This window comes from Monodon monoceros, unplaced genomic scaffold (assembly GCF_005190385.1).
Source record: "Monodon monoceros isolate NGI ecotype Baffin Bay Population unplaced genomic scaffold, NGI_Narwhal_1 Super_Scaffold_12, whole genome shotgun sequence".
Lineage (NCBI taxonomy): Eukaryota > Metazoa > Chordata > Mammalia > Artiodactyla > Monodontidae > Monodon > Monodon monoceros.
Genome location: NW_021703768.1, coordinates 139,857,890 through 139,883,910, shown reverse-complemented (window position 1 = coordinate 139,883,910; position 26,021 = coordinate 139,857,890). Strand labels below are relative to the sequence as shown.

The 26,021-nt window shown below is 34.9% G+C and overlaps 1 pseudogene; it reads right to left on the bottom strand.

The window, feature by feature from the left end:
- LOC114892162 overlaps positions 1-26,021 on the bottom strand; it is a 142,457-nt pseudogene that overhangs the window by 14,067 nt on the left and 102,369 nt on the right.

The following is a 26,021-nucleotide window of genomic DNA, read 5'->3' as shown; positions in this document are numbered from 1 at the left end:
AAGTGAGTTTAGCCTGATAGCAGGGTACAAGATCAATATTTTCAAAGAAATCAATCATATTTTTACATATAAGCAATGGACAGTTGGAAATGGAAATTATAAAAAGTACCACTTATAATTACACTGAAAATACCAAGTACTTAGGTACACAGCTTAAAAAAAAAACCTATGTGCAATATCTACGGAAAACTACAAAACACCAACTAAAAATATAAACTAAAGAAATGGAAATATATACCGCATTCACTGGTTGGAACACGTAATATTGTTAAGATGCCAATTTTCCCCAAACTGCTCTATTAAATGCAACTTCAATCAAAATACTAGTAGTGTTTTTCTTTTACACGAGTTGATACTAAAATAAAAGTCAACATACTTCTGAAAGAGATCAACAAAGTCAGAGCACTCATATTGCTTGATTTCAGGATAAATAATAAAGCCACAGTAACCAAGACAGTATTGGCAAAAGGCATATAAATCAATACAATAGGAAAGCCCAGAAATAGACCCACACAAATACAGTTGATTGTTTTTTCCAAAGGGTAAGGTAGTCTTTTTGACAAATGGTTATAAAAATACTGAATATTCATATGCCAAAAATTAAACCTTGACCCATACCACACACCAAAAAAAAGAAGCCCCCCAAATTATCATAGAACTAAAAGTAAAATTTTAATCTATACAATGTCTAGAAGATAACATACGGGAAATAAAATTAGGTAAAGATTTCTTAGCTATGACACCAAAAGCAGAATCCATAAAAGAAAAAATTAACACCCACACTTCATCAAAAGTAGAATCTTCTACTCTTGGAAATGCTGTTAGAATAATAAAAAAATAATGAGCCACAGATTGGGAGAAAATATTTACAAATATTATATCTGACAGAGGACTTTTATCCTAAGTATATTAAGAACTCTCAAAACTCTAGTAAAAAAGCAAACAACCCAAATTTTTAAATGAGCAAGCATCTGAACAAATGTTTCAGTAAGAAGACATTCAGATGGCAAATAAGCACATGGAAGTAAACAAAATTACTTTTAGGGAAACGCAAATTAAAACCACAATGTTATACCATTACACACCTATTAGACTGAGAAAAATAAGACAAAAACGAACCTGACAATGCCAAATAATAGCTAGGATATGGAGCTAGGATACTGGAACTCCCCTAATATGCTGGCAGTAGTGCAGAAAGTATAGCCATGTTGGAAACAGTCTGAAAGTTTCTCATAAAATTAAACATACACTTAGCATATGACCCAGCTATCCCACCTCTAAGCATTTACCCAAAACATATGAATACTTACTCTCACACAAATATCTGTATCTAAAAGTTCATAAAGAATTAATTGTGAATTTCCCCAAACTGGAAACGATCCAAATATCCTTAAATTGGTGTATGGTTAAACTCTGGTATAGTCACACAGTGAATACTACTCAGCAGTAAAAGGAGTGAACTACTGACACACACACCATATGATGGTGAAGTGCATATCAAATGCATTTTCATGTTAAGTTAAAGAAGCTGGGTTGAAAAGACAACATATTGTATGACTCCATTTATATAACATTTTGGAAAAATCAAAATTATAGGACAGAAAACAGATCACTGGTTGTCAGAGGTCTGAGCAGGGGGAGAGGCTGGTTACAGGGGCACAGGGACAATTTTGGAGACAACGGATCTATTCTGTATATTGACTTTAATGGTGGTTATATAATTGTATGCATTTGTCACATTCAGAACTGTACACTAAAATGGTCAGTTTTACTGTGTGTAAATTATACCTTAACAAACAATGGGGAAAAATGATCAAGCAATTTTTAACACTTCTGAGACATTATGTAAGAAAAGAACAACACCCTGTCTATTGGACTCAGGAGCAGGAATGTCCTTGTTGAGACAAATTTTGAAGTACCATGGAAAGCACAGTCAGTTTGTGGTTGTTCAGGAAGCCAAGCAACTGCACCCAGTAAAGGAGCAACAGCCAGTGCAGTTGACAACTCTCTCAGGAAACTTGAATTTAAGAGAGAGAGAAGGTGTTATGTAGAGTGTGACTTCAAATTGGGTGAGAATTGAAATTTGAACATTTGCCTGTATATAGGGAAAAGACAATAGAGCAGGAGGTAGAAGATACCAGGAGAAGAGGGAAAATTAACAGTACAAGGTATGTGAGGAGACAGGAGCGGATGAGTTGAAACACAGAATCAGAGCAGTAAGCAGATAAAGAAAGGCATCATTCCTATCTTAACTGGAAAAAGATATGGGTGTGAATATGTAAAATTTTGACATAGGATGGCAGAAAGCTGAGGGAGTTTCTAAATTATACCTGCTATTTTTCTCTGTGAGTAAACATGGAAACTGAAAAATATCTCTGTATAGTGCTGTAAGCCCCCTTGAAGCTGGAGAAAATCTGATACCATTAAAACAGTATTCTGTTAGTTTTTTGTTTTGTTTCTAAAAACACTGATCAACCCAGATTAAGTTGAGTAGATGAACAGTTGAACTCATCCAAGTTCTCGTATCTTTTTCAGAATGGTGAATTAGAAAAACAAATGAGGCATAGGAACTGAGGATGTTTCCAAAACACACAGGTATTTTACCTGTTTAAGAAAGCAAGTAAAAGTATGGAGAAGAAAAGCAGTCAAGGGATTGTTGATCTTAATGAAGCTGAACCATTGTGGTAGGTGTGACACAGAAAAAAATAATAAAAACTTGCTATGAAAGCTATCACCAGATAGTAGAATTTCAGGGCTTATAGATTTCCTAAGTGGAATGAGTAAGGATAAAATTCATCATGTGACATTGGTGAGGGAAACTGATGTTGAAAAGAGGTCATATCACATGATATGAACTGCTAAGACACTGTAGGTTTTCCAGAGTCATATTTAAAACTGAGAACACTGGAGTGATTTAAAAAATTAATTGTAGAATAGGTACCAAAATATTCATTGAATGAGAAAGAATGCCTATAAAATTGATAATGAGCAATTGTATAGAGAACTAGATTGCTGAGTTTTATAGCTCTGAAAGGAGCAAGAGTTCAAGTGAGGATATAAGAATGAAGGTATTGAGTGGCTCTGGTGAGTGAGGAGGATTCTTAAGCTACTACCCACTCCTCAGCTATGAGGACCATAGGGAAAGGCAAGTTCTTCTTAATTATGTGATGGAGAAAATGTCCTAAGGGGGTCACAATTCAGTTAAAGTAAGGTCCATATACTCTTTTTATAGGTAGAATTCATGTCTCATGAAAAAAGTAGTCCTAGTACACAGCAGAAAGGATGCTTTTTTAGTGTGTTTTCTGTGTGTTGGGGGGTGGGAGGTACCTTTGAAGAGGCGAGGGACAGTGGAAAGCTGAGTTAGAAGAAGTATGGAGATGTCATTCCTAAAGAAGACTGATAGCTAGTGGGAATTATTATTGGATAGTAACCAAAACTGATAGGTACAGAAGCACGTTCTTTATGTTATTTCTTAATGACTCTGTATTAACGCATCCTTGGATTTCACAAAAAAGTAAAAGGGATTAGGCCAGATAGTACCATATTGAGAAATAGCAAATGTAGAGCATACATGCTGCTCCTACACACTTCTGAGCCCATGGCAGGCATGACTAATTGATTATGGCACCCTTTCCTACCAATACCAGATTCAGTTCAAAATGCCTTCTCAAGTTACCTATCCAGATAATCATTTCCAAATGGCCAAAAATACCACAGTAATTAAATCTACTTTTTAAACCCTTGTCATATTTTTCCACAATTGTTTTCTTATTTAACTTTTCATATGGGACCCCTGTTCTCCACATTCCAGAAAGAAGAGAGATCAGCATTCCTCCTTTCCATTAGGTATTTTTACTCTCAAAAAAAAAGGGGGACTCCATTCACTATTCTCACCTACTTCTCTCAGAAATAGAGGTTCTTGGGCTTCCCTGGTGGCGCAGTGGTTGAGAGTCCGCCTGCCGATGCAGGGCACACGGGTTTGTGCCCCGGTCCGGGAAGATCCCACATGCCGCGAAGCGGCTGGGCCCGTGAGCCATGGCCGCTGAGCCTGCGCATCCAGAGCCTGTGCTCCGCAATGGGAGAGGCCACAACAGTGAGAGGCCCGTGTACCGCAAAAAAAAAAAAAAAGGAAAGAGGTTCTTTAAGGGGTTTCTTGAAGTCTTTCCGGATTTTAAAGGGAAATTTATTATACTTTAGTAGAAATTATAGTTGATTCCCAAAATTGGTATTCTTGCTCTGTTTTACAGAGAAAAATAAGTTTACGTTATTTCATTTTTTTTATTTCTTGATCTCTTATTAAAGTGTTCAGGACAAAACAAGCAAAGTCCTTTCCTTCAGTGAAGTCACATTCAAAATCTTTAGAGAACATTTATAAAATTGAGCCCTTCCATGTCATACTTAACATGTTACGCATTACACTTAACAGTTCAGTTGACAGACCAGAGTTAGTGCCAAGTTTTACCTCATACTGGCTGTGTACTTTGGGCCAAGTCACTAACCATTCTTTGCTTTGTCTCCGTCTGTTAACTGCAACGATGGGTGGGGGAAGGGCAATGATGACACCCACCTCATAGGGTTGCTGTGATCACTAAATGGGAGAATAAGTACTTAGAACAGTTCCTACCTCAGTAATAGTAATAGGAACCTCAGTGGGGAAGAAGATGGAAACTGTCTTCATTCAAGGGACAAGGAGGCTTATGTTGAGCCTAGAAAAGAGATGATTTAGAGGAGTTATCTACCTTTTATATGGAATGATGGGCTAAATAAAGTTACACAGAACTGTAGCTTGGCTCTCCTTATATAAAAATATCTAATAATTAGAACTGCCTAAAATTGGATGCTGTGTCTCAGGATAGGTAAATTGCTTGTTGGTGGAGCATGAAAAGCAGAGGCTGAATGAATAATCATCATGAGTGTTGTGAACTGAGTTTATATAGATGTTTGACTAGAAGATATCTAAGATCTTTACACTCAAATGCAGTGTTTATTGTATCATAAGAATTACTCTGAGATTGTTTAGCTCTAATATGTCAGCTTAAAAAGAAAAAAAGAAAAAGAAAGATTTCAGGGATAATTGGTTATTTGATGAAGTTGAATTTAGGAGTTAAAATTTAAAGGTTATGTTGAATGGAAATCATAGTTCTTTTTTTTTTTTTTTGCGGTACGCGGGCCTCTCACTGCCGTGGCCCCTCCCGCTGCGGAGCACAGGCTCCGGAGGCGCAAGCTCAGCGGCCATGGCTCACGGGCACAGCCACTCCACGGCATGTGGGATCTTCCCAGACCAGGGCACGAACCCGTGTGCCCTGCACCTGCAGGCGGACTCTCAACCATTGCGCCACCAGGAAAGCCCTCACAGTTCTTTTTAAAAATTGAGGACAGTAATTAAAATCATATAGTCTTCTCTCTGTATCCATGGGGCAATGGTTCCAAAAGCCCTCCCATAGCAAAATACAAGGATGCTCAAGTCCCTCAGTCAGCCCTCCATACCTGAGGGCTCTGCATTCTGCAGATTCAGCCAACCGAGGATCATAAACATCATACGGGATTCCTGCTTGTTTGAATCCATGGATGCGAACCCACGGATCCTGAGGGCTGATTGTGCTATAAAAAGTTTAGAAGGAGTGGATGGGCACTAAATTTTAAGCCTTAAATATATAATACATATTTCGTATAACTTTGAGTCATCATGAAAATCTTACGTGATTGGCATTTTACAAGTGACAAAACTGAGTCTCAGGAGATGTATTTACCTAAGATTGGCAAAGAGCTGGGACGCAGACACAGATCTCTGCCAAAGTTTATGCTTCATAGCACTACTGCACACTCATGAATATGAACATGCACACGTCATTTATTTTGTTGTATATAATAACTGAGTAGCAGTTTCTAAAGACTATGAATTATCTCCATATATATTAATAATAGCATATACTTCACTATATACACACTGTAATGAAGCATGAAATATAATCTACTCAGCCTCCTAAAAGTATCCTCTTGTTCAAGGTTAACATGATAAACTAGTGTTAGTAAAACAGGAAAGACGACTATATTATTGAACCATCCTACCAGTGACTTTCTATATGGCATAGAATTCTTCTACTATTGTTGATGATTCAAAAAATAACAAATTTTTTAAGGGAAGAGTTTGGCTTTATCTTCAAGAATAGTAGAAGTATTTATAACTGCATCCAATTTATTGGGGAAATATAACTGAAGACATCACATCTTGGAAAGGGAACTGAAAAAATTATTTTCAAAATAAAACAATTTTCCTGAACTCTAAGCACATTGATACTTTCATATGAAGAAAATGTATAAATTCAATTTAACTTTCTATCACCTCTTTTACTCTCTCCCTGACAAAACAAACATTTTAAAAACTCTCTTAAGTGGATTTGTAGAATGAAAAAAGTGAGATACAGATTTAATATAGTAATGTATTAAAATAGGCTTGTGAGTGACAACTAGGGTTAGGAGAACAACTTCTATATAGTATTTTATTGTCAACTAGAAGCTTAAACATAGCACCCAATTCATCCTTGAAAATGTCTCCTAAGCCAAATTAAAACAGCATACACTTATAAAACACATTGGGTTTTGATTCTACAGATATGTAAGTAATTCTAGGTGATGAATGAGATTTGAATACAAAGTATAAAAAGAATAAAGCCATTTCTATATGGTAGATATTTTCCAGAAATCCTTAGAAACAAGACTTAATAATTAGGCAATTAGAAACTCAAACCATAATTCTGGCCAACTGTAGCCTAACTGCTGGATTTGTTTGTTTTTATCCTTTATGATATATAAATTGGATGACTTAATATCTACCTACAGATAGAGATGTAATGTGTACATACTAATGTAAGTGTGCATACTAATATAGAGTGTACATACACACATGCACACATATCTTCACTTTATACATTATCTATCCTAATACATATATACATCTATACACATATATATGCACACATACTTATATGTATACAAGTGTCTGTGTGTATGCATGTATATATGTATGATTGGACAGCCAATGTGAGATATATTAAAAATCTTGAGAGAAATTAAAAGTATTGTAAGTTTTATAGTTCTTGGCCTGAGGATTTAATCTGATGATCATTTTAGGTTGGCAAGATTTTTACCTCTGTTAATGGAAAGTCTTCTAATTCACTGAGTACTGAATATCATGTATAGTTCTAACCTAAACATAATTTTTGTCATTTCATGCAGGTGTGACTCTGTAAAGCACAAAGTAAACTTTCCTCAAATTTATCCATAAAGGTTAACTTTTTTGAGCAAACTTCAGATAAACTGCTTTAATGTGAGTTGCCTAGCAGCAACCGTGCTTTCTCAATTTACATTTTCCCTAACCTTTCTTCACCATTCAAGAAACAGCATGCTCCTCTTCATCTACTACCCTTAGAGTATGAGTAATAAAGAAAATGAGGACAAATTTTTGGTTATTTGAGCCCTTAAGTAGATTTTTGTTAATGTGTGACAGAGATAATATTCATGAACCCAAGTCTTTCAGTTTTAACAGCCAGTCACTTAAGAGAGAAAATTTTTGTTTTGTTTTATCCATTCCAAAAGTTTATCTTTACATATAAAGGACAAAGTTTGAGGACTCTTGAGTAAACCACTTACATCAGGGGTCAGTCAGCAAACTTTTTCTGTAAAGGACCAAACAGTAAATATTGTAGGCCTTAGGAGTTGATGATCTCTGTCTCAATTACTCAATTCTGCTATTGTAGCTTGAAAGCAGCCATAGACAATAAGTAAATGAGTAAGTGTAGCTGTGTACTAATAAAACTTTATGGACACTGAATTTTGAAATATATGTACTTGTCCTATGTCAGGAATTATTCTTTTTAAAATTTTATCTTTCTGACCATGTGAAAATGTAAACCCTTTCTTAACTTGAGGACTGTACAAAAACAGGCAGCAGCTGGATTTTGCCCATGGACCACAGTTTGCCAACCCTTTATGGTTTATAGTGTATACTGTAAATTATAAAGAAGAGAGGGTGACATAAACAACATATCTTCCCCAAACTAAGTAAGAATTCTGGAGTTAGGTCGTCTACACTCTTCATTAGAAAGTTCCTAGGTGCTAGAGGGTTAGCCTCAATGATAGAGTTGTAACAGAAACCTAAATTAATTTGAGTAGACTGCCTGAACAGAAGGGGTCATATTTTAGTCTGCTCAGGATACAGCCTGAAAAACCTCATCTCAGAAAAAAAACCCATACTTTCACTATTGGAAAACCCACTTATACACCACAAAAAGCGCAGAAATGTGATTGAGATCAAGATGATAGACCTAAAAGGCTAAGGTAAGACACAATACAGAGTCCTCAGACCCTAGTGCTGGGGTCCATCGGGGATACCAGCAAGTGATGGTGGGGACCAGGGAGTCAAACTACACCTCCGTGGAGTTTGTGAAGCAAAGCAAAAGATTCAGAAGTTACCCCATGCCATCTCCAGCTTGTTGCCAGAATGACATAGCCCACCTTTAGAAGAGACCAAAAGGAATTCTGAAAAGACTGAGTAGTAACCCAAAAAAGACTGAGTTGTAACTTAGTTAAGTGGTCACTTGCCTAAGATGGATAAAGTTATCTCTAATAAGTGAAAATGTGGGCTTGTAAAAAATGAATTCAGTTATAAGAAAGTGAATAAATTTCTTCTTTGCCTATCTGAGCCTATCTGGAGCCTACCTGGGAAAATCTAAGAACGTTTAAGCTTATGCTAATTAAGTCAACACACCATAATACTTAATGTCAAATATGGATAATCTTGATTATTCTAATCATCATGTGTACTGACTTAGATGGTAAAGCATTAACTTCTCATAAAAACTTTTTGAGGAATATGCCAAAACTATAATGACATGTGAATAGGTTTTTGCTCTAAAAACATAGGCTTGATCAGTTAAAACAACTGTGATCAAATCAATTGTTTCAAATTGAAGGTATGTGTGCTAGATTGAATTATTCTCTCTCACCACCACCACCCCACCCCACCCTCCCCCTGCCAAATATCTACACTCTAAACAATGGAAACTGTAAATGTTACCTCATTTGGAAAAAAAACAAAACAAAACAAAAACTTTATAGATGCGATTCATTCAGGATCTTGAGATGGAGAGATCATCCTGGATTATCCCGGTGGGCCCTAAAAGCCATCATAACTGGGTTTATATGACAGATGCAGAGGGAGATATGACAACAGACAAGGAGAAGACAACATGATTAAAGAGGCAGGGATTGAAGTGATACAACCACAAGCCAAGCAATGTTGGTAGCCAACAGAAGCTAGAAAAGGAAACAACAGATTCTTGCCCAGAGCTTCTAGAGGGAGCCCTACCAACACCTTGATTTCAGCATAGTGAAATTGATTTCTGATATCTGGCCTGGAGAATTTTGAGAAATAAATGTTTGCTGTTTTAAGCCACCAAGTATGTGGTATTTTGTTACATAAGTCATAGGAAACAAACACAGTGCTCAAGCGCTAAGAAAGCCCAGCCTTATTTGAGGAAATGGTTATATGTTACTTTTCACATCTCTACTTTTTTTTCTATCACCAAACACTGAAGAAGGAAGGGATATATAGGTGACTTATTACTCAGTGTTGGGACTGATATTAAAAAGTTGGTCTCTTTTGTTTTAACATTTTTAGTTGTAAAATATTTTCTTTTATCAAGTGATTTATTGTAAATTTAGATAGCTAATTAGAAAATTCTTATTCTAATCTCAATTTTGCTTTCCAGTAATCTCCTTCAGCTGGTCCTAGTTGTGCTCTTTCAAGCAAACCCAAATGGCTTTAATGTATCTATTAAATCACAAAACGTTAATGTATTTTAAAAAAATCATGTTAGGGACTTCCCTGGTGGTGCAGTGGTTAAGACTCCACCTACCAATGCAGGAGACATGGGTTCGAGTCCCGGTCTGGGAAGATCCCACATGCTTCAGAGCAACTAAGCGCATGTGCCACAACTACTGAGCCTGTGCTCTGGAGCCCGTGGGCCACAACTACTGAGCCTGCGCACCTAGAGCCCGTGCTCCACAACAAGAGAAGCACAGCAATGAGAAGCCCACACACCGCAACGAAGCGTAGCCCCGCTCGCCACAACTAGAGAAAGCCCCCACGCAGCAACGAAGGCCCAAAGCAGCTAAAAATAAATTAATTTTAAAAAATACCATGTTAATCCCCAGACCTCTCACATCTGTAACCTAGAGTATCCTACCCTAGCCTAGAAATATTCTCCAAGCAACATTTCCTTATTTCCTCTAAATAGTTTTCATGTAACAATGGTTTCTGTAAGCCTCCTTCTCAAAATTCCAGGAAAACAGTAGAAACTATCAAACAGATGATAATAGTTCATTTCTTGTGAGATTATCACATGTTAAGACACTGTACTAATGGCATTATCCCAAATATTGCTGTCCTATTTTATCAAGGAGGAAACTAACTTTAGGAGACTTGAAATTATTTGTCCAATATATTTAGTAAATGGTTGAAATCAAGATTTGAATTCATATTTCAAAACACAAAAATGTATCTCCTTAACCACCAAGCTACATGGCAACCAATGGTTTCTTATTTGGGAAAGCTCCTCTCCAATGTTGCCTTCACAAATATTTCTAGTATTTAATTTAAGATTACAGTAGAGTGATGTGAGTGGTAGAAGAACCTTACCTGAGAGGAATGCTACAAGTTTTCAATTAACAGAATTCACTTTAACTTTTTACACAGCTATGATAGTAATTAGCTTCTGCTGAACTTATGGTTAACTAAAAACTTCCATTTTTTAAAGAGGAATACTTATTAAATCAGGTCCCCTGTTTTATGTTTGTGGAAATGCTTTCCTAAAACTATATATAACTTTGGATTCTATAAATTTAAGTGCCTAGGTTCAGAGAATGGATTAACTATAATCCTTGATGCACAACATTTTCTCATTATTAATTAGTTAGCTACTTTTAATAATGTACAACACAACTGTGAACATACTCTGTAACACAAAATCATGTGTTTGTCATTTCCTTGTTTTCTTTTTAATATAGTTTTGTTGCATTTACATGTATCCCTTGTCTTCTTGTTTCTATTGTATTTCAAATTTTTCACTTTTATAAAAGGTATCCTGCTATATCTAGTTGTTTGAGACTTTGTCATTTAATATTAAATTGCTAAGATTCACCTACTGCTGATATGGCTTATTTAATTTCTCTGCTGGAAATAATACCTTGTGTAAATATTGTAGTAAAGTTATCTATTCTCCCATTGGTGGTTGTGTGGACTAAAAATGTGTTCATGATTGTGTTGTTGTTTTTGTTGGTATTATCATTGTTTAGGGTGATGAACAAACAGCTCTTAATTTTAATATAAAGCTGACAACACAGGTTTGAATTGCGGGGCTCCACGTATACACTTTTTTTTTCAATAAATATATTAGGAAAAATTTTTTGAGATTTGCAACAATTTTAAAAAGCTCACAGACAAACTGCAGAGCCTGGAAATGTCGAAAAAATTAAGAAAAAGTTAGGTACATCAAGAACTCATAAAATATATGTAGCTATTAGTCTATTTTATCATTTACTACCATAAAATATACACCAATCTTTTATAAAGTTAAAATTTGTCAAAATGTATGCACACAAACACAAACCGTACATGGCCTCATTTGCGGTCGAGAGAGAAGTGTAAACAAATGTAAAGGTGCAGAATTAAGTCATAACTGCATAAAATTAACAGGAGTACATACCGTAGTCCTGTGATAATTTCATAGCCGCCTCCTGTTGCTACGGTGCGGAGCTCGACTGCTGTAAGCCTCGGCTTCAAACGCCAGCGACGCCAATCATCCCCACCTGAGCAAGTGCGTCTCTCCGGTAAATCTCGTATCGCGGGAATGTGATCGCTCGCGGTTCTCGCGTAATTTCCATCGTGTTTAGCGAAATACCTTAAACCTTGAATAACACCATAGGACCCATACAGAGTTCCGGTAATGATGCTGGACGTGCTCCCAAGAAGCAGAGAAAAGTCATAACATTACAAGAAAAAGCTGAATTGCTTGATATGTATCGTAGATTGAGGTCTGCAGCTGTGGTTGCCACCGTTTCAAGATAAGTGAATCCTGTGTAAGGACCATTGTAAAAAAAAGAAAAGCAAATTCATGAAGCCATCCCTGCAGCTACACCAGCAGGCACGAAAGCCTTGCACTTTTTGCAAAATACTTTTTTATCGCATATTGAAAATACAGCTTTTATGTGTTTGCCAGATTGCTATAAGAAAGGATACCTATAGACTCTAATACGATTGGAGAAAAATCAAAGTCAGTATATGACAAAGTAAAAGACAGGTAAAGGATATAAAGCTGGAGAATTTAATGCCAGCTAAAGATGGTTTGATAACTTTAGAAAAAAAGATTTTGCTTAAAAAATGTCAACATAACAGGAGAAGCAGCTTCTGGTGACCAAGAAACTTCTTCTAGATTGGTTCTATTGACGCTTTGTCCCTGAAGTCAGGAAATGGACCTTGCCAGTAAGGAACTGTCTTTTAAAGTCCTTTTGATATTGGACAATGTCCCTGTCCACCCAGAACTATACAATGTGGCAGAAAGGTTCTGATTATTCAATCCACTCTTGACTTCTTTTACAACATGAACCCTTCTATGATAGTGAAACTAAAGCAAATTGTAGAAGGATTGGTACTGTATAGAAACATTTTTTAGAGAAATGAAAAAGCAAAAAGTCAGACAGAAATTATGACGTATTTCCATATAGTCTGCCTGCCTCTCTTGTCTCCCCTTCCACCTCCTCCACCTCTTGTGACTGCCACCCCTGAGTCAGTAAGACCAACCTTTCCTCCTTCTTCTCCTTAGCCTACTCAATGTGAAGACAGCAAAGATGAAGACCATTATGATGATAGATTTCCACTTAATGAATAGTAAATAATCATCATGCATACATTTAATGAACTTATCTGTTGTGTACATGTGTATCTTCATGTGAAAATCTAATAACTGTACAGCAAGAACTGTATGAGACATGTTTGTGTCAACATTATCATCATCCCCAAAGTGTTCATTGTGTAGTATATATTACAATATATCGTGTTCAAGACTTGTATTGAAGTGGATAGCCTATCCTTACATAGACATAAGGTAAGTGATATACAACATAAAATTAATAATGGGTTAGTTTTCTTACTGTTTCATATCTTCGCTTTCAAAGAAATAATTACATTACTGTTCAGTATGCCTCTCTCTCTCTTATAGACACTGTGTATCAGCCTACCATCGCAGGTGATTTTTTTTTTTTTTTTTTTTTTTTTGCGGTACGCGGGCCTCTCACTGCTGCGGCCTCTCCTGTTGCGGAGCACAGGCTCCGGACGCACAGGCTCAGCGGCCATGGCTCATGGGCCTAGCCACTCCGTGGCATGTGGGATCTTCCCGGACCGGGGCACGAACCCGTGTCCCCTGCATCGACAGGCGGACTCTCAACCACTGCACCACCAGGGAAGCCCCGACGCAAGTGTTTTTAATGTTAACATGTTTCCAATACTGTATTATGAATGACTGTAATACTGTATGCCATGAAAATTTCCAAACCATTCATTCATTAGTGTATAGTGGAGCCATTATCGATTACACTAGGCTACCAGAAAGCAATCATATTGCTGCTTCTTCATTATTAATGCATGAATCTATACCTATACCTATAAATAAATATGAATATCTTCTTCACTTTTTTTATTTTTGAGGTCCAGTGTTACTAAAATGCCTAACAGCTACAGTGTTTTGTTTGTATCATGAGACAGTATTGATCTAAGTACCAACATTCCATCATCTTGTAAACAGATGGCATAAACTTAAATACAGTAAGGTACTGTAAGTGTATTTTCTCTTATGATTTTCTTAGTAACATTTTCTTCTCTCTAGCTTACTTTTTTGTAAGAATACAGTATATAATAGATATAATATACAAAATATGTGTTAATCAACTGTATTATTGGTAAGGCTTCTGGTCAACAGTAAGCTATTAAAAGTTAAGTTTTAAGGAAATTTAAAGTCATAAGCAGATTTTCAACTGTGCAGGAGGTTAGTGCCTCTAACCCCTACATTATTCAAGGGTTATATTTTTCTTTTATTTAAGAACTTTCTCCCGACCAAGTTCTAAATGATATTTATCTATATTTTCTATTATGAGTTTGAAGTTTTCTTTCACATGTAACATAGTGCACTAAGTTTTTATATGAAATAAAGATTCAATTTTGTCTTTTTCCTTAGATATAACCATTTTTCCACCTCCACAGAATGGTCTCTCCTTTTTTCCCTGATGGAAGAAGCACCTTTGTGAGACATCAAAGTTCTAATTTTGCAGAAGTCCTTTTGGGGCTCTTTATTCTATTTCACTGGTCAATTAGTTCAACTCTATGTCAACAATATACTCTCTTAATTACTACAGCTTCATAATAAGTCATTATATCATTTTGGAATTTTTTTTTATAAAAAGGTAATTTTGTATAAATTACTAGTCTTCAAAAATATCCCCCTTTCTCCTCCTTTTATACAAATATAATATTTGACTTCACAGCCCTCTATCATTTAGGCAGACACATGTGATAAATTCTAGCTAATGAAATTTTATTTGAAATCACGTGTGTCACTTCCAGACAGAGATAACAAAAAGACCATTCTGCAATCTCTCTTTTCCCTTTTCACAATGTCCAATTAACTCTATGTTTCAAACAGACAGTATGACAAAGGCCCAAACAGCCTACATTTCTCTATGGGACATGTAGGTGAATGAAAACTACATTTTGTGTAAATAAGATATTTATGTCCTGAAGTTGCTTGTCACTACATTTTGTAATGAAGTTATACAATGAATTCAAACCCTTAGTCATTTAACTATGTATATAAAAAAAAACACTCCTTTTTTTCTTTTTTTTTTTTGGTAAATATCCCTACACACTGGCACTAACATGGGTTAGGATACAAGATTTCTTTCTGTCTGTGTTGTTTATTTATATACCAGCAGGTTAAAATTATCCTCCCTACCTAGTATCTTCAACTTGAGCAAATTCTTGTTTGAGAAGTAAAATTGTAAGAGAGCATGAGACCCCAGATGGAGAAATTGAGAATCTGATTCTTTCCACATAAAGTACCAATATGTCTCTTGCCTGGCAAGAGTTTTACTTTCTAAAAATATGAAGTTGAATGTTCTAAGAAATATGAGCTTTGTTCTTAAGCAAGAATCCCAAAAAGTAGGCAAAGAGGAAAAGAAGAAATTTTCAGTAGTGGAAGATTAAAATGTGTCACAAGGAAAAGACTAGTATTATGTAAGGTTTTGCCCTGCATAGACATTAAGATGCTTATTTTGACTTTCTTTGTCTGTACAGAGTCACTTGTAAAACTATGGATGAGATTTAACAAGGAAGTGGAAAGTGTATTTTGTGAGCTAATACTCTAGAAAAAAGTAGAGTAGGAGTCAAACTTTGAGCTGCATCATGGAATTAAAAAATTCACATGATTGACATAGTTTAGATAGGTACCTTAGCAACTAAACTGGTACAGTATAGGTACTTACCATGTATTTTGGCTTTTTATATTGAATACTTTTGGACTTATGAATAGCTATCTATTCATAATGCAATACTGTCATTACTGACAATTCACTTTTGTGATGAAACTACACTAATTTTACAGTAGAGAAACCTTTTTTTGTTTTCAACTGTTCACTCACTTGAAACTTTTCTGCACTTCAGGACTTTTACTATAAAAATCCTATTGCCATAATACTTGCCTGCAGCTGGATACTTAAGTTATCACACTAAAGATTGATTTAAATTGAGTGTAATTATCTGCCTAGAATCTTTTTAAAAAAATTTCCCCTTCTTTAACCATTAATTTTCTAAACCATAATTATCCACAATAATTTTAGTTGGTGGTCTTGACTTAGTGTCTATTAAAATAAAATCTATATACTGGTTAATTTAATTTGACTAAAAGAGAATCTCATGCCTAGTCACTAACATAGTGAGCAATTTTGTGAATTTTAAATGGGGTCTCTTAACTTGTACAGCTGGCAGATGTGCTTGACTCACCCATATTAAAATGTTGCTAAAATTCTTATATCCACCCAATAGCTTGGCACTTTAAAAAATGTAAATGAGAATCCACTCTTCACCTATCAGTTTGAAAAAGATGAAGTTAGAAAATACACAGTGTTAGCAAGGGTGTAAAACATCAGGCACTTTCGTACTTAATGTGGCAGGTGTTAATTGGGGCAATGTTTTGAGGATGATTTAATCATATACTTAAAAACCTTTAATCATCAAATCATTGACCAGTAATTTCATTTCCAGAAATTAATCCAACATATTTTCTCCTTTAAGTGTTCAAAAGTATGCACACAATGATTCATTTTTGGAAGTGTCAATAATAAATCTCCTTAATGGCACAATGAGAGGGCAGCAAATCCACATAATGTAGTATTATCTTACTCTTTAGTTATTCAAAAGAAAGCAAGACAACATATGTGTTGATGTATACAATCTCTACAAAAATAAATTAAAATAAACACTGCACTCTGCTTTGATCTGTGTATTTTAAAGAGGTTTTTGTGTATGTGTGATATGCCCAAATATTTATGTGTGATTGCATATGTAGATAATTTTTGAAATATATAAATATAATTTTTAACAGTGGTTGCCATTCGTTGTGTGGATTTGGAATCTGAGCAAGGAGAACTTATTCATTATACTGTTAGATTTTTTTTTACCATATACATGTATTACTTTTCATTTTAAAAATCATTATGCGAGTAAAACAAAGGGAGAGCTCATTTAGTTTTTCAACAATGCAGCCCTAAAATATAACAAGGAATATAAAGACTATCCTGTGTATCCTGCTGGGTGCTACAAAGATCCTCTGTCCCCTGTCATACCTGTTCCATGTAGTTTTCAATGACTTAGAAGTGACCTCAATTCCAGAATGAATATCTGAGCAAAATCTGGTAAAAAAAAAAAAAAAAAAAAAGAGGCTTGGCTATCTATAAAAAGCTATTTTTTATGTATATAATTTCTCAAATTAATTCTAGGCAAGGCATTCATTTTTATTCTCCAGCAATTACATAAATATGTTTACCCTAGAGCTATTCACATCTTCCCAACTCTTCCCAGGTATCTGATTATCTACCATTGATCTATATCCCCATGGTTTATTTCCTTTCATTTTGCAAAAGTATATGAAAGCCTTTTGCCAAACAGTATTACGGCCAGGAACTGATGCTGTGAGACTGGAAGACTTCCCCATGCTGTAAAAATAAGATTGCATCATTAAATAGGGCTCTCAGGTATTTGCCAACCTGGGTAATGATGTCTCTCTGGGATACCTGCCCTTTTGGCAGCTTCCCATCCAGGCACGAGTCAGCAATCACAATTAGTGTGAAGTGAAGTAAGAGTGCCAAGTCTGCAGAATGCAGAGGAAATGCAGCAAAGTCTGAAATGAACTCAGTGAGCAGTCACAATCCTCAAGGCAAAAATTGCTCCATTCCTAAATGGGAATAAAGCAATGATGGATTGACTGCCAAACTGTATTCTCTGTGTAGGTATGCCTGATCGTCCTGTCAGTCTTTCAACCATTGCAGTGTTTCCAATATGTTTCTTTCCTCTCAAATAGTCTCACACACCTTTCCTCAGGTACTTGTGGCAGAGAGAAGTAACAGAGTTATTCCTGTTGAGGGCAGCCAGAATGGGGGTTATCCTTTACTGAAGAGGCTGGGAAAAGACTGAGTAGAGAGCAGAGAATAAAACGGTTAAAACTGCTTGAGTAAATTTATCCAAAGGATTTATCAAATGAAAGATACCTAAAAAAAAAAAAAGGAAGATACCTTAAAGATTCTACAGTATAGTTGGAAGGTAGAGTGCCCAAAATTCAAATCAATATATGTCTTCCTTTAATTATGCTTTCATGCTGGCCAGTCACTTTGAGGTTATATCCATCATGATGAATCACTCTCAAACTCTTAATTATTTGTGCTGCATATTTTTCACTGTGTCTCCTACATTTGCATTCCCGTAGCAGCTAGCAGATTGCCTTGAATATGACAGGTGTATAGGGAGGTTTGGGTGGGAAAATTTAGTCGTATTTGTTGATATCAATATTCGCACCTACCTTAAGAAGAGGCTCAGACGTATTTGGAGCTGTGAATAGGTATGGTATTTTCTGATTTACATCTAGGAATTAGTTGACCCACATTACTATTTGGAAATATCTTTTAAAGAGTTGGTGTACTGCAAAAACAAACACAGAATTGTATTGTGTCTACCTTGCCTTTTTCTATTTTCTTTTAGTGACTTAATATGGATTGTCCAGAATCATCCAGCAGCCACAATTGCATTGCCAATTAATAGTAACTTTACATTTAGACTTTCCCTTCATCTCCTCTAAATAAAACACACAGAATGTTGCTACTCCAAGTCACACATGCTTTTAAGTTCTGTTAAATGAATCCCCAATTGAATGTAAATGTCTTTTGTTTCTTAAAACGTAAGTGCCATTATTGAAACTCCTTAAATTTGCAGACACCAAAACCATCAATGAAAAAAATCTTGTCAAAATGGGCTTACAGGTGGACATTCTACTTACTCTCTCATGCATTTAATTGAATTTCGTGCAATTTCATGTGCATTATAATAGACTTCTTTTACACCATCAGGAAACAAGTTTTAAAACATGTGCTGTGCATTAAACATCACATAAATATTCAGCAAGGAAAAGAAAAACAGTTCTGAAAAAGTATAGTAATTTTACAGTCTCTGGTTTCTAATAAATTTTTACAGCAATCCTAAACTGCATTAGCAAGTCCTGGTTTATTGTCAGGCTTCTGCACAACATCCCTCAATGACATGTCAAATCTTTACCACAGCAGTAGAACTCCTAAAACTGTCCTCATTGGCAAGAATCCTGTCAGATTAAATTGCCAGCTCTTGTCAAGTAAAGATGTGTGATCTGATCCTATTCTCCTGATGATGACATGTGTTGTCCTTTCACTGTGGCTGGATTGTAAATTCCCAGGACATCCCAATTACCACAGATTTTGAGAATAAAAAGAATTTATTGACCTCTCAAAATGATGGTTCTCCCCTGAATAAAATGTCTAATCATTTAACAATATGACTCTTATTTTTGTGTTCATATTGTATATCATTTATCAACTCATTTACTAGATAACCTAGGATATTACACAGGCTTTATTTCCTGCCTTCCTACACTTTCTTGTCATTTCCCAAATTAGGTGTCATGAATGTATATCTGCCAAGAAATTATTTTCTATTTCAGTTATTCAGGATATTATATGTACAGCAGAATTTCTGGATTCTCTTTGGTAGTTTTGATTTTTGTTTAAAACATAAACAATATTGTCATCAGGCTGCAATGACAATCCATGGACAAGAATGGCATTTATTGTGCCAAACTTGTAAGCACCCAAAGTAAAATCAATTGTACTCTTGTGTGAGGTGTATCTGTGTCGCTGCCCATGTCATGAAGCAAATTAGATATTATCCTATGCCTTTCCACTTAAATTCAGAGTATCACATATCCTTTGAAACAATAAATTGAGTATTTACCACAAAGAATGGCTTGGCTTTTTAAAGAATCCAGGATTCCAGCGTGGAGATTTCACATGCCTCATCAGATGTTCCAAAAGTAGTTATATTTCAGCAGTTAAATTGTTTTTGTGGAATAGCAGCAATCATTAACTTCAATATTTATACAATATTTAGGATTAGACTTTAAATGGTAACTTCAATTGGCAGAAAAACTGCTCTGTAAAGACTGTGAGGTCATGTGAGAAGGCACATATTTTCTCTGTTAAAACTGCTCTCTGCCCCCAAATATTTCATTAAATGATACATTCTGCTCAAATCATGATAAAATGATAATATGACATGTCAATTACATTTCAACATGAGGCTTACTACTAGTAAATTGATTCAGAATTAACAGGAGTATTTTGTGTCATAATTTCCAATACTGTCAAATAACAAAGTTTTTCAATTTAAATGTGCATTTAAAATACATTTCTATGTAAACTTATTCCACAAAAGAGATTTCACATGCATAACAAATGAGTCCAAAAGAATAAAAATCAGTTGCTGAAATATGGGTTTATCATAAATTTAGGGAATTAGGGGCTTAATGTCATTCTATTCTATAACAGTGTTTGGTCCTTCTCAAATATCCATCAATTGCCCAGAAAAATGTCATTCATATGTTTAAATCACTACAGGTTTCCTTTACTTATGGAAATTGACTTTATACAGGATTAATTTAATTCCTCATCTTAGACTAGAATTATATATATATTTTTTTAAGATCTGATTTGATCTTGATTGAGTTGATCAAACTGCAAAAGCAAAATAGCATGTATTTCTGCTTCATAATTACATGAACATAAGACTGACCTTTTAAAACAATGTGTGTTAAACAGCTTAAAAATAATTATTTTAAGTGGGCAAATATTAGAGGCAATTTCCTTTCCAAACTCCTCCAAATCCAGATCACAAACCAATACAAATTTTTATGGGAGTGAAATTTAGGTGACTCATTTTCTGTTTTAAATGACTTTTAATGTTGGATTATAAGACATGTTAAATATAGTATAATATGATAGTTCATAATATAACTTGAAATTAAAACTCAGTACATGAGTGTAAATTACTGTTGATTTATAAGAAATATCAAAATAATATCAAATACTCCATTTTATATCTTCTTTCACTATAATGTTAATATAATTCTGAGTAAACTAAAGAGGTAAATTTCCTCTATTATGGTTCATCTTATTAAGAATGTTAGGTGTTATATTTTTAACCTGAAAACTGTAGTAATAAAAAATTGAGCATTATGCCAAGTGAAATAAGTCAGACAGATAAAAACAAATGTTATATCACTTATATTTGGGATCTAAAAGAAAAAACTGAACTCATAGATACAGAGAACAGATTGGTGGTTACCAGAAGAGGAGCTTCGGGGGGATAAAGGAAATGGGTGGAAACTGTCAAAAGGTACAAACTACCAATTATAAGATGAATAAGTCCTGGAGATGTAATGGATGGCATGGTGACTATAGTTAACAATACTGTACTGTATACTTGAAAGTTGCTAACTGACTAGATCTTAAAAGGTCTCATCACAAGGAAGAAAAATTTGTAACTATGTGTGATGATGGATGTTAACTAGGCCTATTGTGGTGATCATTTCACAAGGTGTACATGTATCAAATCACCTAAACTAAAGCTAACACAATGTACACCTAAAACTAATACTATGTTATATGTCAATTATATCAATTAAAAATGTTTTAAGTTGCATTACTATTAAAGAAATAAATAAACTGGGTACATCTTTGTGCTTATTATCTAAAAGCAGATGATATGACTTTAAAAAAGTTAACCAGAATCTCCTTAATAAAAATAGTGTCCACTTAATATTTTAATTTCCAAAATAGAATAAATGTATACTCACTTGTAATAGCATTCCCAAGTTAAGAACATAATTTGGGGGAATTTTCTTCTAGTCTATTTTACCTGTCCAATAGATAGCTATTTAGCGAAAATAAACATGTTTATTTTCTCCACTGCTACCTATTTGTATCCTCTACTGATACATACATACATATTTGTTTCTCATTTTATTTCTTTAAGTCTGCTTCAGTTGAGCAAGAGAACAAGATTTTGATAATTCTTAGTTTCTTTATGGGTCTGATAGTCTATTTAAACGTATGTGTTAAAGATTTAAGTAAGTCATTGCTCTTTACACTGCTAAAAAGGAACTTTTTGAGAAAGTCTGAACTACCTATATTAATCTTATCCAAAAGGAGGATAAAGTGATATATCAGAAAACCAAAGCAACAACAGATTAATGTTGCTGTATTAAAATCCTATTTACATAAAATTAACATAAATATGAGTTAGTATGCCATATGCTACAGCATCTGCTCTTCACTGTATTAATAACAAGGCTGTCCCCTATAGGGATCTTAAAATTAATACATATTTAAGTTGTTTTTATATACATATTTGAAATTTTGACAATATGATATATATGAAATGTTGCCAACCGCAAACAGGATAATTTATACAGAAATGATATTGTCACCAGCTGGACTATGAACATAGTTTATGATAGGTGGCTTTTGAGATACTCCACACTCTTCCTTGAAAGACTGTTTAATCAGTTTTGAGTTAAATAAACTCTTTATTCTACATACTTACTCCTATTACCTCTAATTTCCTATTTCATCTTATTCAGAGGTTCAGAACAACTAGCCAATGAGAAGTAACTCATCATACTGGAAGGCGCTTGAAGATAATCTTTTTTTTTTTTTTTTTCTCTCAGTACGCGGGCCTCTCACTGTTGTGGCCTCTCCCGTTGCGGAGCACAGGCTCCGGACGCCCAGCCTCAGCGGCCATGGCTCACGGGCCCAGCCGCTCCGCGGCATGTGGGATCTTCCTGGACCGGGGCACGAACCCGCGTCCCCTGCATCGGCAGGCGGACTCTCAACCACTGCACCACCAGGGAAGCCCTGAAGATAATCTTATACTTCATTTTCTATTGCTGATTTTTCTTTTTTTTGTTTTCCCAAACCAAACAGTCTAAGTTCATTTGAGAGCTGTTTTTTCTAGCTTCCAGAATGGCTAAATAAAATAACTTTCTTATACAAAATTTTGTAAAAATATCACATCTACCAGTGCAAATGTTGTACTTTGTACGTTTTATGAAACTTGATACAGTCTGATTGCTCCTTTTTATTTCCAAATTTTATGACAATGCTATTTCAAGTTCTGTATTGTATTTTTGCATGTTCTGTTCATATAATTTTTTGCAAAGAAAGTTGAAGTATAACTATTTTCAAAATGATAAATTTGGGACTTCCCTGGTGGCGCAGTGGTTAAGAATCCATCTGCTAATGCAGGGGACACGGGTTCGATACCTGGTACGGGAAGACCCCATATGCCACGGAGCAACTAAGCCCATGCACCACAACTACTGAGGCCCATGCACTGCAACTACTGAAGCCAGGGCCCACGTGCCCATTGAGCCTGCGTGCTGCAACTACTGAAGCCTGCGCACCTAGAACCCGTGCTCTGCAACTAGAGAAGCCACCACAATGAGAAACCCATGCACCACAACAAAGAGTAGCCCCCTCTCGCCGCAACTAGAGAAAGCTCGTGTGCAACAACGAAGACCCAACGTAGCCCAAAAAAACAGAAAAACAAAAAAACCCAGATAAACTTACTTATACTTGCTATGGTTATAATCCAAGATAAACGTAGATGAAAATATATAAATAATAAACATAGCTGTTGTCTGTCCCATATGCACTGAAATAAAGCTACAGATCATTTACTCCTCAGTATGAATTCAACTATTATATTACCTTTTTTATATATATAATTACACCAAAGAAAGACAGTAAATATACTAATGTAAAAATCAATATTTTCACTCTTAAATGAATAAATGATTTTAAGTATGTTAGCAAATTATAACCAGTGTACTTATGTGTATATCTGTGCATATTCATATGTGCATGTATGTATAAATATATACATGTGTTTATATATATGTGTGTATGTATATCACATGTGTACAGACATAGCTATAGATATGGATATAGAATATACAGATATATATATTCTACTTTTCTTCTTGAAGTTGATAACTGAGGAATCAGACTTCATTATCTCTCAGGCTATTTTTCCTATAACCATTTGACATCTGCAATCTGTGGTTTCCTTCCCCTGAAAAACTGCACACATGGTCACAATGAAATCTTTGAAATATTTTTTAGAAGGATACAAACATTCTGAAGTCCATCTTTGGAAACCAAATTAAGAATGACTCAAATAAAATTCAGATGCTCAGTGTCTCACCCTTTAAGGCATCAACAATTAGGTTTTCCATTTTTTATTCTCTGTTAATATTTAGTAACCATTCAATAGCATATTGTATAAGATTTACAGGATAGTATTTCAATGCCTGCTATTTTCCAATATTTTAGTTGTGATCCTGAAATTTTGTTTTTATCTCTTCAATTTAACTAGTTAAAATCTTTGTACTTAAGTTTGTGTTTGATACTCCATTTTTTTGAATTTAGTTCTCAGGTTGTTCTCCAGACCCTTGCTACTCAAAGTGTTGTACACAGATCAACAGCATCAACAGTATTTTGTTGGAATTTCAGGCTCCAACCCAGACCTACTGAATCTGAATCTGCATTTTAAAAAGATGCCCAGAGGTCATGAGTTCACATTAAATATTATGAAGCACTGGATTAAGAGATGCTTCAGAATAAAAAATAATTAGAATTTTTAAGTAAATACTCTTTGGGGTATTAGCCTTAAACACGATTTACATTTACTTTATTACTATAATATTTTTCCTCTCCATTTCTTAATTCTAATTACTTCCATTTAGTCATATTTTCATTTTTTTTGGAACCCTTTGTTAATAAATATCTGCTCTCTTGTTCATATAATGTTGATACATTTTGACTAAAATAAAAAAATCAACATTAGTGATGATTGTAATTGTGCTTATTTTCCTCTATTGGAAGATGATCGTTTGTCAGAAAAAGACAATTAATTGAAACTCAAGTAATCAAAAGAAAAAACAACTAAATTCAGAAAAATAGCACTTAGTGACTTTTTTCTTCCTTTCTGACAACTGCTTGATAACATAAACTAAAAAGTTATGAATACATTGGTCCACTAAAAATTATGAGTGCTGAGTTGCAACTACATATGATAGTTAATCCAGAAACACCAGAAAACTATTTCTAGACTTCTGATAAAACCAGGGAAAGGCATTTGCATTCATTGTTTTTTCTACATGCATAAATACAATAATCAATGCTTTGGGTTTTTGCTGCAAAATTAACACTAGTTTAGAAGAATTTTGGACATGTTGGTGCATTTTATGTCTGTAAGTTTTATTTCTAAAATTAGCATCACAGTCTAGGGAAGAGAATCTTTATCTACAAGTATAGGTATTAAAGAACACATTGATCATTAAAATATTTTTTAAATGAAAAAGTAGACATGTAGCTGGGTTCAATACTACTACAACTAAGAACTACATATACTTTTAGAATCATAGTTAAATAGAAGTTTATGTGGAAATCCACACCTTTTCAAATCAAATATTCTATGTTAATGTTTTATAAGCAATACAGTCAAAATTTGTTTCTGTTTATGTTGTGCTGTATGACTGAAGAAAGAAAAAAGTATATTACAAAAGACCAAAAAAAAATCACAGAAATACCTTTATAATATATGATGATGAAATGCTTTATAATATAGTAAAAAAAAAAACTTTATAATATGCCCAATTTGAGCCAGAATGTTATGTCATTGAAATGTTTAAGGTAATTAAACAAATTAAGTGCTTCTGATTTGTTTTCTAGCCTTAGGGTAAACACAGACCTATCCTGACCCTGAGAAGAAAGAAAAAATATATGTTACCTATATAACACCCAGGATGAAAATGACCGATGGCTTTTCTGAAATATTGCAAATCTTTTCAATTTTAGTGAAGATTCTCTTTTACCTTAGTAACGAGGGGCTATAATCTGATTAATCATTGAAAAGTAGTCACAAAATGTAAGACTACATCAAAGTTCAGCTGATATTAAGATTCTATACGTAATACTAGTATATTCACAGGTAAACAGAATTTAAAGAGTATTTCTAGAATACATGTACATATGTTGGAGATGTTTTACTTTCATTTATTTGAGTTTTTGTCCTTTGAAAATTACTGAGGGGCTTCCCTGGTGGCGCAGTGGTTGAGAGTCTGCCTGCCGATGCAGGGGACGCGGGTTCGTGCCCCGGTCCAGGAAGATCCCACATGCCGCGGAGTGGCTGGGCCCGTGAGCCATGGCCGCTGAGCCTCCGCTGCGCCTGTGCTCCGCAACGGGAGAGGCCACAACAGTGAGAGGCCCGCGTACCG